This window comes from Fragaria vesca, linkage group LG4 (assembly GCF_000184155.1).
Source record: "Fragaria vesca subsp. vesca linkage group LG4, FraVesHawaii_1.0, whole genome shotgun sequence".
Taxonomy (NCBI): domain Eukaryota; kingdom Viridiplantae; phylum Streptophyta; class Magnoliopsida; order Rosales; family Rosaceae; genus Fragaria; species Fragaria vesca.
Window position 1 is genome coordinate 17,072,087 of NC_020494.1, and position 13,079 is coordinate 17,085,165.

At 40.7% G+C, this 13,079-nt stretch overlaps 1 non-coding gene across 1 annotated transcript; it reads left to right on the forward strand.

The window, feature by feature from the left end:
- The first annotated feature begins 6,971 nt into the window (after positions 1-6,971).
- Positions 6,972-7,043, forward strand: TRNAD-GUC. Its single transcript has one exon. It is a non-coding gene; the product is annotated as a tRNA-Asp (tRNA).
- The last annotated feature ends 6,036 nt before the right edge of the window (positions 7,044-13,079 follow it).

Consider the following 13,079-nt stretch of genomic DNA (forward strand, 5'->3'; position numbering starts at 1 on the left):
CCCTTGAATTAACAACTAAGGTCTAAACTAGAAAAGGATAGCAAAAACGGCAAAAGGAAAATAAGTTTTCATTCATGCTGCCCGAAGTAGGGTTACAGTGTTTGCATTTATATCCCATGTTGACGTATGTGATCTAACCACGTGTCAAACATCCAAGACTAGAACTAAATGCTAAACAGCTCTCCTAGCTCGTGCAATGCACCCGCGCGCCACACATGACCAAAACGACGCGTTTAACTACAAGACTAAAATATAACTGGGAAGGTTCATAACATCACTGCCTGCCTCAAATCAAACTTGTCCTCAAGTTTGTAGCTGGACTGCTCACTTAGTGCTCAAACTCTGGAAACCTCCTGGTAATGTTTTCTGCCAGCTCCCAAGTTGCTTCCTCAGGTGTGTGGTGTTGCCATTGGATCAACCACTGTGTTGCTGCTGCCCCATGCTTCTTGATCATTCTGGTACCTAACACAGCATATGGAGTCCATTTCTTCTTGTCAGCATCAGTGATAGGAGGTAGTTGAGCCTCTGCAGTCACTGTGTCTCCCAACTTCTTCTTTAAGAGTGATACATGAAAGACATTGTGTATTTTTGCTTCTGCTGGTAGCTTCAGTCTATAGGCCACTTCCCCAATCTTCTCAGTTACTTCAAATGGTCCATAATACTTGGCTGCCAACTTGTGAAACACCCTTCTCTGCACCGAGTGTTGCTTGTAGGGTTGCAACTTCAAGTACACAAAATCTCCCACCACAAATGATCTCTCAGTGTGCCTTCTATCATGAAACCTCTTCATTCTCTCTTGTGCTCTCTTCAAGTTCTCTTTTAGAATTTTCAGCAATTCATCTCTATCTTGCAGTTGCTCATCCACACGTGCTACAGCAGTAGATCCAGGTAGGTAAGGGTTGACAAGAAGAGGATTGTAACCATAAAGGGCTCTAAAAGGGGTCATATTGATTGCTGAATGGTGTGAGGTATTATACCACCACTCTGCCCATGGCAGTGCCTGCACCCACGAGTGAGGCTTCTCTCCCACTGTACACCTCAGATATTGCTCCAAAGTTCTGTTGAGATTTTCAGTTTGACCATCACTTTGAGGGTGGTAAGCTGAAGACCTGCTTAACTGTGTTCCCTGCAGTGCAAAATAGGATTCCCAGAAAAGGCTCATAAACGTTGGATCCCTATCTGATATTATGTTATCTGGCATGCCATGTAGCCTTGAAACCTCCTGCACAAATAGTTTTGCTAGAGACGCTGCAGAATATGGATGAGACAGTGGAATGAAGTGATCACCCAAATAGATGTCTTGCCTTCTGATTTTGGTAATCCATCTATGAAATCCATGGAAATGGTGCTCCAAGCTTTTTCTGGTATAGCTAAGGGTTGTAACAACCCTGGTGGCAACACAGTCTCATAATGATGCCTTTGACAGGTGTCACAGTGAGCTATATAGTCTTTCACCTCCTTCTGCAGTCCAGGCCAAGAGAAACTCCTTCCAACCCTTTTATAAGTTCTAGCCCTTCCAGCGTGGCCCCCAACTAGTCCTCCATGAAGCTCAGCCAAAATGGTCTTTCTCCAATTATCTGATTTTGGTACAAAAATTTTGTTTCTGTAGAAGAGTTGGTCATTTTCCCACTTGAAATGCATCTTCTCACCTCCCTGTTGCAGTAACTTAATTATGGTTGTTGCTTCTGGGTCTTTGGCACAAGCCTCTTTCATCCTTGTAATGTAATCATGTACTGCAGTAGAAATTCCCATAATTGCTGCTGAAGCTGGTACTCTAGAGAGAGCATCAGGGGCTGCATTGTTCCGTCCAGCCCTATACTGGATTGAATAATCATACCCCAACAATTTTACCAACCATTTTTGTTGAGTTGGAGTGGTTACCCTCTGCTTAAGAAAGTACTCAATAGTTCTGTGGTCTGTTAGGATTTTAAAATGATGCCCTAACAGGTATGGCCTCCAATGCTCCACAGCTGCCACCACAGCAAGCAGATATGGGAAGCACAAAGAAATTTTCACTTAGGGTGTAGCCCTGTAGTGTCAAATCTATTGTTGCTTCTGAATTGGTTACCATCACATCACCACTAGCAACTCTTACTCTCACTGGCTTGATATCTTGTGCCTGGACCTTGGTGTATTTTAGGACAGAAGGATGGATGAAATTGTGGCTAGCTCCTGAATCTATAAGAACATGTACCTTTTTCCTACCTAAGATGCCTTTCAGCTGCATAGTATGATTATTAGGCCCTTCTCCCAAAGAGTGTAGCTGCATTTCTGGTTCTTGAGCTTCTTCCACTACCCCTTGTACCTCCTCCTGTATTATATTTACCTCTTCTGGTTCTTGTACCACCTCGATAACCATAATAGCTTGCCCTCTCCTGCAATTGTGTCCCGGCCTGAATATCTCATCACAAAAAAAACACTGGTTTCTTGCTCTTCTTTCTTGGTATTCTGCTTGTGACAACCTTCTGTTGTTGGTATTCCCCACATTTACTCCTTGTGGCACTGGTGCTCTAACTGGTTGAGGAGCTCTTGGCTGGTTTCCATAATTGTTGTATGTTGGTCTGGGCTGCTGCAATAATGGTCTTGGCTCCTGCTGAGTGCGAACTACTCTGGTAACTTTCTCTTTTTCCTCATAAACCTTTGCCAATTCACAAGCCTCATATAAAGTTCGCGGTTTCATTGCTCTCACATCCGACCTCAATGTCTCCTTCAAACCTTCAATAAAGAAAGCTAACAAATTTTGTGCAGTATAGCCCGGTGTTCTTCTAGAAAGTTTGGTAAACTCTTCCATGTACTGATCAACAGACCCCGATTGATTCATCCGAGCTATTGCAGCCTGGTAATCACCCTTGTTCTGTCCTCCAAACTCCCTCATAAGCAATTCACACAAACCAGCCCAAGAGTTGGAAAATTCATGTTTAAACATGAACCACCTATCTGCAGCTTTCTCTGTTAGGTGCATAGTTGCCAAAGCTAACTTTCTATCTTCTGGGATCTGATAGAAGTCAAAAATCTGCTCTACCTTGGTTAACCACTCCACTGGATCTCCTCCCCCAAAGGTACTAAACTCCAACTTCATCTGCCTAATGGTTGGCATATTGGGGTCAAACACACTAGAATGAGTGAACTGAGGTGTCATGTGGGGTTGTAAACCATAATTGCTAGCTACCCCCAACTGATTTGGATAATTAGGCATTGAATTTACGGTAGAGGCTTGTGTGTATATGGGTTGCTGAGAAAATAGGTTAGGTGTGTAACACTGATTAAAACGCTGCTGAGCAAAATTGGGAACAAAATTGGTTTGTGCAAAATTGGTTGGAGCAAAATTGCTTGGGACAAAATTTGGGGTAAAATAGGTTTGAGTAAAATTTGGAGTGAATTGGCTTGGTGTGGAACTGAACATGGCATTGTTAAAGGGTATAAACTCTTGTTGAGTGTGGTATGGATAGGCAAAATTAGGTCTGAACTGAGCTTGAGAAACAGGGTTAACTCCAGAATGAGTATACTGTGAGGACTGATTTGTATGAGCTCTATGAGTTCCAGCTTCATATGACTTACTTCCACTGGACTGCCCCTTTTCAAAACTAATCTTCTTTCCCTTATCTAGCACTAGTTTCGGATCTGAGACCTTAGTTACCACAAGAGTATTCATAACCACTCCAGACGCATCAGGCACAATAGGTTGGCTAGTATTAAACTGCAGCAGTTGCTCACCCTCGGCAGAACTAACACTATTTAGAGCTAAATTTGCAGACCCTTTACTGTCTGATGCACTCAAAACTGAGCTCACCATAGCTTGCGTGGATCTTGCAGAATCCTGCGAACCATTTACAGCTGTAGATCCACTCGCTGGGGGCAAGGACCCAAACTTAAGAGGAGTGGAGCACACCGGAACCACTTGAACAACAGATGACTCCCTCATGGCCCGCAACTCTGCCATAATCTCAGTATGGAAGGTGTTCATCCTCTCCTGATACATATTGAGTGAGTTTTGCATCTCTCCAATTTGGGTTTCGGTGTGTTCTTTGTGTTGGTGGAACTCAGCTTCAAATGAAGACGAATTCTCTCCTTGTGAACCCGAAGCTGGGTGACCAGCACCTTGAGCTCCTTTGTTCTTAACCATGGCCTCAAGAGCGCAAGGCTCTGATACCAGATAATAGGGATCGGGACCCTTGAATTAACAACTAAGGTCTAAACTAGAAAAGGATAGCAAAAACGGCAAAAGGAAAATAAGTTTTCATTCATGCTGCCCGAAGTAGGGTTACAGTGTTTGCATTTATATCCCATGTTGACGTATGTGATCTAACCACGTGTCAAACATCCAAGACTAGAACTAAATGCTAAACAGCTCTCCTAGCTCGTGCAATGCACCCGCGCGCCACACATGACCAAAACGACGCGTTTAACTACAAGACTAAAATATAACTGGGAAGGTTCATAACAGGAAGTGAGCGGCCAACGATGGGGGATGTGTTATGGAAGTTGGAGCTGGCATTGCAGCAGCAACAAAAAGAGCTGATCAAGTAGAAAACACTCGAATCAGCATAATTTTTCCAATTTGGATCGATGTTCATAAACATCAGGGCATTATTCAAGTTGGCATTTCAGATCCAACCCCAGGGATTGGGTTTCCTGAGATAATGCTACCTGCCAGACGTTGACTACTAGGCTCTAGCTGTCAGTGTGTATTGTGTTTTGTTTAGACTACCGGAAATCCATTTATAGAACTATTGGTTTAGTTCTCCTATGAATTTATTTTGTTATCGAAATCACATTATTTAAAGGATTTCTAGGCTCAAAGTTTAATCGTGCCGGGAGATCATGTCAGAACACTTTCTTCCCATAAGCACCAAGAATAGATTGAGATTTAACTTCAATCGTCGGCGGATTCTAACTTGGGTATGGGGTTCTACATCATCTAGGTTTTTATCAACTCGACCCCTGTGGTGGTTTCTCCTATGAATTTCTAATCATCTTTGTAATTGTGCATATGTAGATACATAGATTCTGAACCAAAATACAGATGAATTTGTCTTCAACACATGTGCTTCTGAAATCTGAACTCTGAACCTAACTATCTCAATTAGATTATACATGAAACCAAACATACATAAATGAATAAAGCTCCATCATATTCTGAGTAATCATGGAATTGGTGTTAAGCAGATGAAAGTTTTCAAAATGGGTCTTACAGAGGGGGCCGGAAACAAAGCCCTTTCTTTTCTTTTCTTCCTGGGTTTAAGTGGGTCTTCCATATTTGGGAGAAAGCCTTCATCTTTCACCTTCCCAAGTCCCAACTGTGAGCTGAAGAAGCTCTCTGGCTTTTACTGATCTCACCTATTTCTTTGGCTATATACTTCTCTACGTGTCTAACCAGAGGAAATCTTAGGTGCGACAGACGCACCACCTGTCCTGTGCGACCAGCCACTCATAAACCGACACGTATGCTATTTTTGCCACGTCAGCCAGCTGAGATAATGGCTCCAATTTTTAGTTGAATTTCAATTTCTCGCAGGCATGCTTCTCAGTTCTTCCTTCACTGTGCATCATCTTCCCATTGCTTTTATTTCCAGATTCACCAAAATGATCATTCATGTCTAGCCAAACTCTTCATGTATCTTGCACAGCTTACTGTGGTCAAGGTTGAGCAGCCAAACATGGTGCCAATCTAGCCAAGAAAGCATATTATCCATCCGCTCACCTCTTTTAGTGCAACGATTTGTTTGCTCACAGAAACCCATTCATGTCTTCAAAAAAGAAAACACATTCATGATTCATTACACTAGAAGAAACCCATTACAAGAATGAATTGTTATTGTAGCCACAGATTTACAAATCCAAAGATTTTATGATTCTTATCTAACTCTACTCTTTCTTCTTCCCCATCACCATATCTAGCCCCTCTAGAATTCCAGATTCATATCTAACCCAGTTCTTCCTTTTGCATTCTTCTCCAGTAGCAGAATCGATATCAGATTAATATTGGGTAGAACACCTCCATTGGCAATCACCACAAAACCCAGAAGCTTGATGAACTCCAAAGAACCCAAAAGCTTGATGAGCCCCAAATTATATTATTTGTCCAAAACGTCAACGTACCTCAGCGGCTATGTATTCAACGACGCGCTAGGCGTAGCGGCCGTTCTTGAGGAAGCGGGCGACTCGGCTAACGAGGTCGGCCTTGGCGGACCAGACAGGGGCGGATCCAGCCTAGTCTTGACTAGGCTGGAGCCCAGGTGAGATTTTGAAGGCTGAAATTTTACTAGTGCTTGTTGTTGTAAGAGATGCTTCTGTGTTATCTATTATTAGTGCTGTAAATTACTAGCCCAGACGAATAATGTGGTATAACCAATGCCAACACAAGAAGATTAACACCTTGAGTGCTTGCTGCTGTGTTATCTATTACTAGTCATGTTCAAACTAAATGGAAGTTGGTGTTGCTACTGAACTAAAATCAGTGTTCAAACTCTAGAACAGCTGTATCATCCAAAATAGATTATCAGCTTTAGGTTTAGCAAATATGTTGTCTTTTTCCTATAACCTCTCTTGAATATGGTGTGTTACATTGATTTTTTTTTTTTTCGTGCGTTACAATGAACCAATGTGACAATTTCATCTTGGCTCCGTTATTGGGACCAGGAAGTGGATTTGGTGGCCCTGGGTTTTCCACGGCCAGTCTGAGCGGTAGTAACGGCGGCGGTAGACATGGTGATGAAAATATGGAGATTGGGTTGGAATTTGCATCGGTGAGTTGAAGAGCGTGCGATTTGTGAAGAATGTGTTGCAAGTCGGCGAGAAATTGAAGATCTCTGAGAATTTGAAGCTTTTTTCCAGCAGTGATGAAATAGCAAAAATAGCATACGTGTTGGTTTATGAGTGGCTGGTCGCACAGAACAGGTGGTGCGTCTGTCGCACCTAAGATTTTCTCGTCTCACCGTCATTACAAAAACTCTGACATAATTATTAACAAGGTTGTTGTAGTATAGTGGTAAGTATTCCCGCCTGTCACCCGGGTGACCCGGGTTCGATCCCCGGCAACGGCGACTTATTTATTTTTAGGTCAATTTATTATTTTCTTTTTTCTTTTTTCTTTGTGCATTCAGAATCAAAAAGCTCATACATTGAAGTTGAAACGAAACCCCAAATTAAATGAAAGCTTGATTGGTGATAGGAAAAGCCAAGTAATTAAATCACAGCGCTCTGCTAGCTAGTAATCAATACATACAGATTTTTCAAATTCGCATAACCAAGGTGCATGCATTAAATCTGACCCTATATATCAATATATAGGCACCCTCCAGCTCTCCAAGAGCAGAAAGCTACAATATCAATTGGGGTTACTCTGTTATATACAAATATGGGTGCTGCTGCGGTACTTGCTGGTGCCCTTGTTTTAGCATTTGTAGTGTGTGCAATCTATGGAGATTCTGCTGAATCTGAAGTAGCTGTTCCATCGGGCTCGTCTGCGGGTCAAACGAGAACAAAGAAGTCACCGAGGATGAGACTACATGATGAATAAGCGTTTTGGTTAAAGAATGATGCCATGCGTTCATATATTAAGTTAATGTTCCCAGTCTCTGCTTTCTGCTAATGCAACGCATTATCTTGGATCCTAGATTTCTAGTGTTCTTTTTATGTCTTATTTTCTGTCAGATATTCATATCATCATCGCTGCTGGCTATATGCAGTACGTGCGTGGTACTTCAACTATACGTATTAGGAGATGTATTTGATTGGAAGTTTAAAACTGATTAGGTGAAATGGGTATGCTATAGCCCAAATCACAATCAGTGCCATATCATATGACATAAGAAAATTCTTCTATACGGTCGTTTTACCAATTACCATGCACATTTACCATCAGTTACAAGTTACAACAGAGTCGATCTATCAGAGACCCGTTCAACTTCTATACGGTAAAACAAGACAGTTGAAAAGTGAAAACTCTTACTAGCTCTTCGAATTTCCTGAACCAATGCATGGATGCAACACCACTGTAATCAAGTCTGTAACCAGTTAGATCAGTTTGATATAAGCCACACGAGGAACTACGTAAAAGACACGTCGATAGTACTCAGAGACTTAACCCAGGAGAGTAAAGATTAAAGCAGCAATATTTCTGACAATCCGATATCGATCCGAAGTCGTTCTAAGCCGATACCGAAGGGAGATAAGAACAATGAACAGTAACAGGATAATTTTGACAGCTTACGTGTTTATCAACGAGGCCAGCCAAGACAGTCATGGTAGATGTTCAAATGACACGAAGAAGGTAAATGGAAGGCCCTGGACAACACTAATGAATATATTAATCCATGCATAAATTAATTAATTTGAGATCGACCGACTCATGCTGTCATGCATGCAGCAGCTGGCTAGGTCATATATATAGAAGGTCATATCGGTCATGCATGCATTGCATATAGTGAGTGAACTGTGAACATGGGAGGTGCCAAGGGGGGTGGTGGTGGCGGAGGAGGAGGTGCTAAAGGCGGCGGAGGAGGAGGGGCCAAAGGTGCTGGCGGAGGAGGTGCCAAAGGCGGTGGAGGAGGAGGGGCCAAAGGTGCTGGCGGCGGAGGAGCCAAAGGTGCTGGCGGCGGAGGAGCCAAAGCTGGTGGTGGAGGAGGAGGGCGAGCGTCCTCGGGTGCGAGTTCTGGTGGAGCCATGAAGGCCCCTGGAGGATCAGGCGATACAATTTCCAGGGCGGCTTTCGAAAGCAACCCTCAGGGCTACTTTCAGGGCCTCCACTCTAGTAGCAAATAGTAGTAGCTAGGTCCTTGACGCACGTACGTACGTACTATGTATGTGTAACATATATGTATAAAGAAGTACCAGTATACGTCTGTAGTACCGGACTACTACTGGTACCGGTACGTCGTATTCTAGCTTGGTTTTGTTATACGGCGTTTGTATGTGCACGTAGTTGTATGAAAATAAAAAGAGTACGTACCTCTGGACTGGTACATGCTCTTGCTTTCTGTTCGTTTTTTGGCTGTCTTTCTCATAGACAAGTCTTTGCATACAAGAACTATTTCGAAAGCGGATAGCAGCTAGCTTAGAAAACCGATTAGCACTTACTAGGGTTTGCACTTTGCAGAGGGACTCTTCCAGGATGACAACATGCAACAACAACAATCAAGTCAACAACCGATATTTTCATTTTTATGTCAATTTTTTTGTTTTTTCCCTCAGTCAATGTGCATTCAGAAGAAAAAGCTCATACATTGAAGTTGAAACGAATTGACGAAACCCCAGATGAAAGCTTCATAGGTAATAGGAAAAGCCGAGTAAATCACAACGGTCCGCTAATAATCATAGACTTGAAATTCGCATAAGTGCATGCACTGTGGCTATGCATTATATCTGACCCTATCAATATATAAGCACCCTCCAAGAGCAGAAAGCTACAATATCAATTGGGGTTAGTCAGCACTCAGCACAAAGCGCGATCACTCTGTTAGAGCTAGGTACAAATATGGGTGCTGCCGCTGCTGCATGTGTAGTTACTGGTGCCCTTGTTTTAGTACTTGTAGTGTGTGCAATCTATGGAGATTCTGAAGTAGCTGTTCCATCGGGCTCGTCTGCGGATCAAACGAGAACAAAGAAGCCATCGAGGATGAGACTACATGATGAATAAGCTAGCGGTTTGGAATGGCTGCCATGCGTTCATATATTAAGTTAATGTTCCCAGTCTCTCTGCTTTCTGCTAATGCAACGCCTTAGCTTGGATCCTAGATTCCTAGTGTTATTTTCATTAATTTTAATGTCTTGTTTTCTCTATCGTATATTCATACGTGAAAATGATGATAGTTGTTGCTGGGCTACATGAAGTGCTTATTTACATCGTATATATGCGTACGGCGTGCAAGCAAGTAAAAAAGAAACACAAAATATTTACATCTCTAAACAAAACAAAATGTTGGAAATCTCTTAACTACGACTCGTCGAATTTCCTGAACCAATGCATGGATGCAACACCAGTCTATTCAATCAGGTCAGTTTGATCTAAGCCGGCCACACGAGGAACTACATAAACGACACGTCGATATTACTTAGAGACTTAACCAAGAAGATAGCGAAGGGGATAAGAACCATGTACAGTAACATGATAATTTTGACAGCTTACGTGTTTATCATCGAGGCGAGCCAAGACAGTTACACGAACAAGGTAAATGGAAGGCCAATATATTTCTGCAACGCGGTTTATATAAAGCGCTAGCTTTAGCCACACACAAAAAAAAAAAAAAAAAACAACTAGCTTTATGCCTTTATATAAAGCACTGGCTTCTCCGAAACTCTAGCTTTGATCCAACGCTAGCTACCATTAATATAAAGCACCACCGTCCGAGTACATATCCTTCACCAGATCTAAGTGAGTGAACTGTGAACCTGCATTTGGAGTGCTTTATTACAACATGGGAGGTGTCTTGGGTACTGGTGGTGGTTGGGGCGGAGGATGGGGTGGTGGTGGCGGAGGACAAACGTCCTCGGGTGCCAATTCTGGTGGAACCATGAAGGCCCCTGGAGGTTCAGGCGCTACAATATCCAGGGAGGTTTTCGAGAGCAACCCTAAGGGCTACTTTCAAGGCCTCCGCTCTGGTAGCAAACAGAATAAGTAGGTCCTGGACGTGCGTACGTACTATGTATGTGTAACATATATATAAATAAGTACCAGTATAGGTCTGTAGTAGTACTGGACTACTGGTACCGGTACGTAGTACTGTAGCTTGCTTTTGTTATATGGCGTTTGTATAATTGTATGTGTATATGTATGAAAATGGAAAGAGTACGTACCTCTGGACTGGTACGTGCTCATGAGCTTGCTACCTTTGTTTTTCATAATTAGATAATTTGTTACTCTAACTATTAAATATGTTAATACACTACCTTTTTATAAAATTTATTAATTTAGGCTTTCAAGATTAATTAATTTATTTATTAAAATTTCAATATCGACTAACTTTAATCTGAGCCAAATCTTCTTCATGTAAAATCTACTTTATTTAGAATTTAGTAATTCATGTTTGGATAAAAAAAATTAACAAAAATATAACAAGTTGGCTAATTTTAAAAGGGTGTTTCTATTGTCACCCTACAAACCACTTTGTTCACCTCACGTTCTTTTCACACCCCGTTTATATATTTTTAATTATAAGTCTATTTTGTTCACCCATTTACAGTACCTAAAATACTCTTTTTCTATTTTTGCTTTGTTCACCCTAAATTCTTTTTTCACCTTACATATATTTTTTTCAATTTCAGATTTGCTCTTTCACCCAACATTCGATCTCTTCTCAACCCGCCTATATATTTTTTAATTTTAATTTTAATTTACTTTATTCACCGATTTACAATATACACAATATCAGTCTATTCCAATAGCCATTGAATACCAAAAACAAAATGAAATTGAAGAAAACCATAAGATTAATATCATTTGGCCGGGTAAGTCGAATCACAAACTTAATAATAAAAATCATATTAAAGTATAAATCTGATCAATTAAAGAACAAGAAAAAACTCTCAAACTTAACAACTCATTAGTATCTGTGGATATCAAAATGCACAATATCTGTAAACTCTACTTTGAAAAAGCTCTGACGCCGATGAAAAAAAAATTCGAATATATATAAGTGATCGATTAGACATGAAAATTTACATACAAAATTGATATGAGAAATAATAAATAAAGGGATAGACGAAGCATCAACAAAGAAAATATATATATATATATATAAACAATTCACCTCATTTTTAGTTGAATGCTAGCTAGTGTCTTCTTCACACTTCATAGAAAGATCGAATATGATAAATTCTGGGTATAAGGTTTCTGAAATACGTGTTTATCTAAAAATAATAATTTGTAATTTGTAACAACTTATTGTCCCTTGCTATAATTTTACATTAGGGTATATTAGTCATTCAATAAATCAACAACGTGTGGGGTGAACAAATTGGTTTATGGGGTGGCAATAGACGCGCCCTTTTAAAAATATAAAGTAGTAAATTAGTATAACTAATAGTTAGGGTAGCAAATTAGCTAATTATGAAAAGTTAGGGTAGTAAATTGACTGAAATAAAAGTTCGAGTAGCAAATTGATATATATTAAGGTGAAAGGTAGAGTAGTAATTTGGTTAAAACCTCTTTTTTGTTTTTGTCTTTTTTTTCCTTTTTCTTTATTTGAAACGGTTTTACCATAAGTTGAAACGAAACCATATCATGTAATAGGAAAAGTCGAGTTGAGTAAATCACAACGCTAGCGGCTATTAACCAAGCGCAGATTTGCAGACTTTAAATTCCCTTTACTGGGAATATGCATCAACTTTTACCCTATCAATACATAAGCACCTCCAATTAAGTACAACAACTACAGTATCAATCGGGGTTAGTCGATCAGCACACTTCACCTTGATATATATTAGATGCAAAATAATAATATGGAAGCTGCAGAGGTTGTTGCACTTGCATTAGGCGCCATTGGCGCCGTTGCACTGTTGGTGTGGGGTTTCTCCGGAGATTCTGAATCTGCTGCATCTCAAGTACTTGTTTCATCGGGGTCGTCTTCGGAGCCAAAGAGAACAAAGTAGGGCTGGGCACTTAGTACCGGAATCCCAATCCCGTACCGGTCCCGTCCCGAAAGTTAGCGGGACAGGACGAGATAGGTTTTGAAAATAGTAATCCCGTCCCGTCCCGTCCCGTCCCGTTTTAACATTACCATAACGGGACGGGATGGGACGGGACTATCCCGAAAAATCCCGTCTCGTCCCATAATATTAGAATACTTGATTTTATTCATTTTATACTTGATTTTTGGGTTGCATGGTGTTACAATGCACTCAACCACACTTAATTTGGTCTAAAATAATACTTTTAATTTCATTCATGTTCTTTTTTTTGCTTGTGTGATTTTGGATATTTTTAGTTGTTGTTTGAGGGTTAATTTTTAATGTGGGATGTTTAGTACTTTTAAAGTGGGATGTAATTTAGCACCTATGCACCTATGTTCTTGTTGTATTTTAGTACTTCTAATTTCATCAATGTTTCTTTTTTTTTGTTATGTGTTTTGGATTATTTTTTT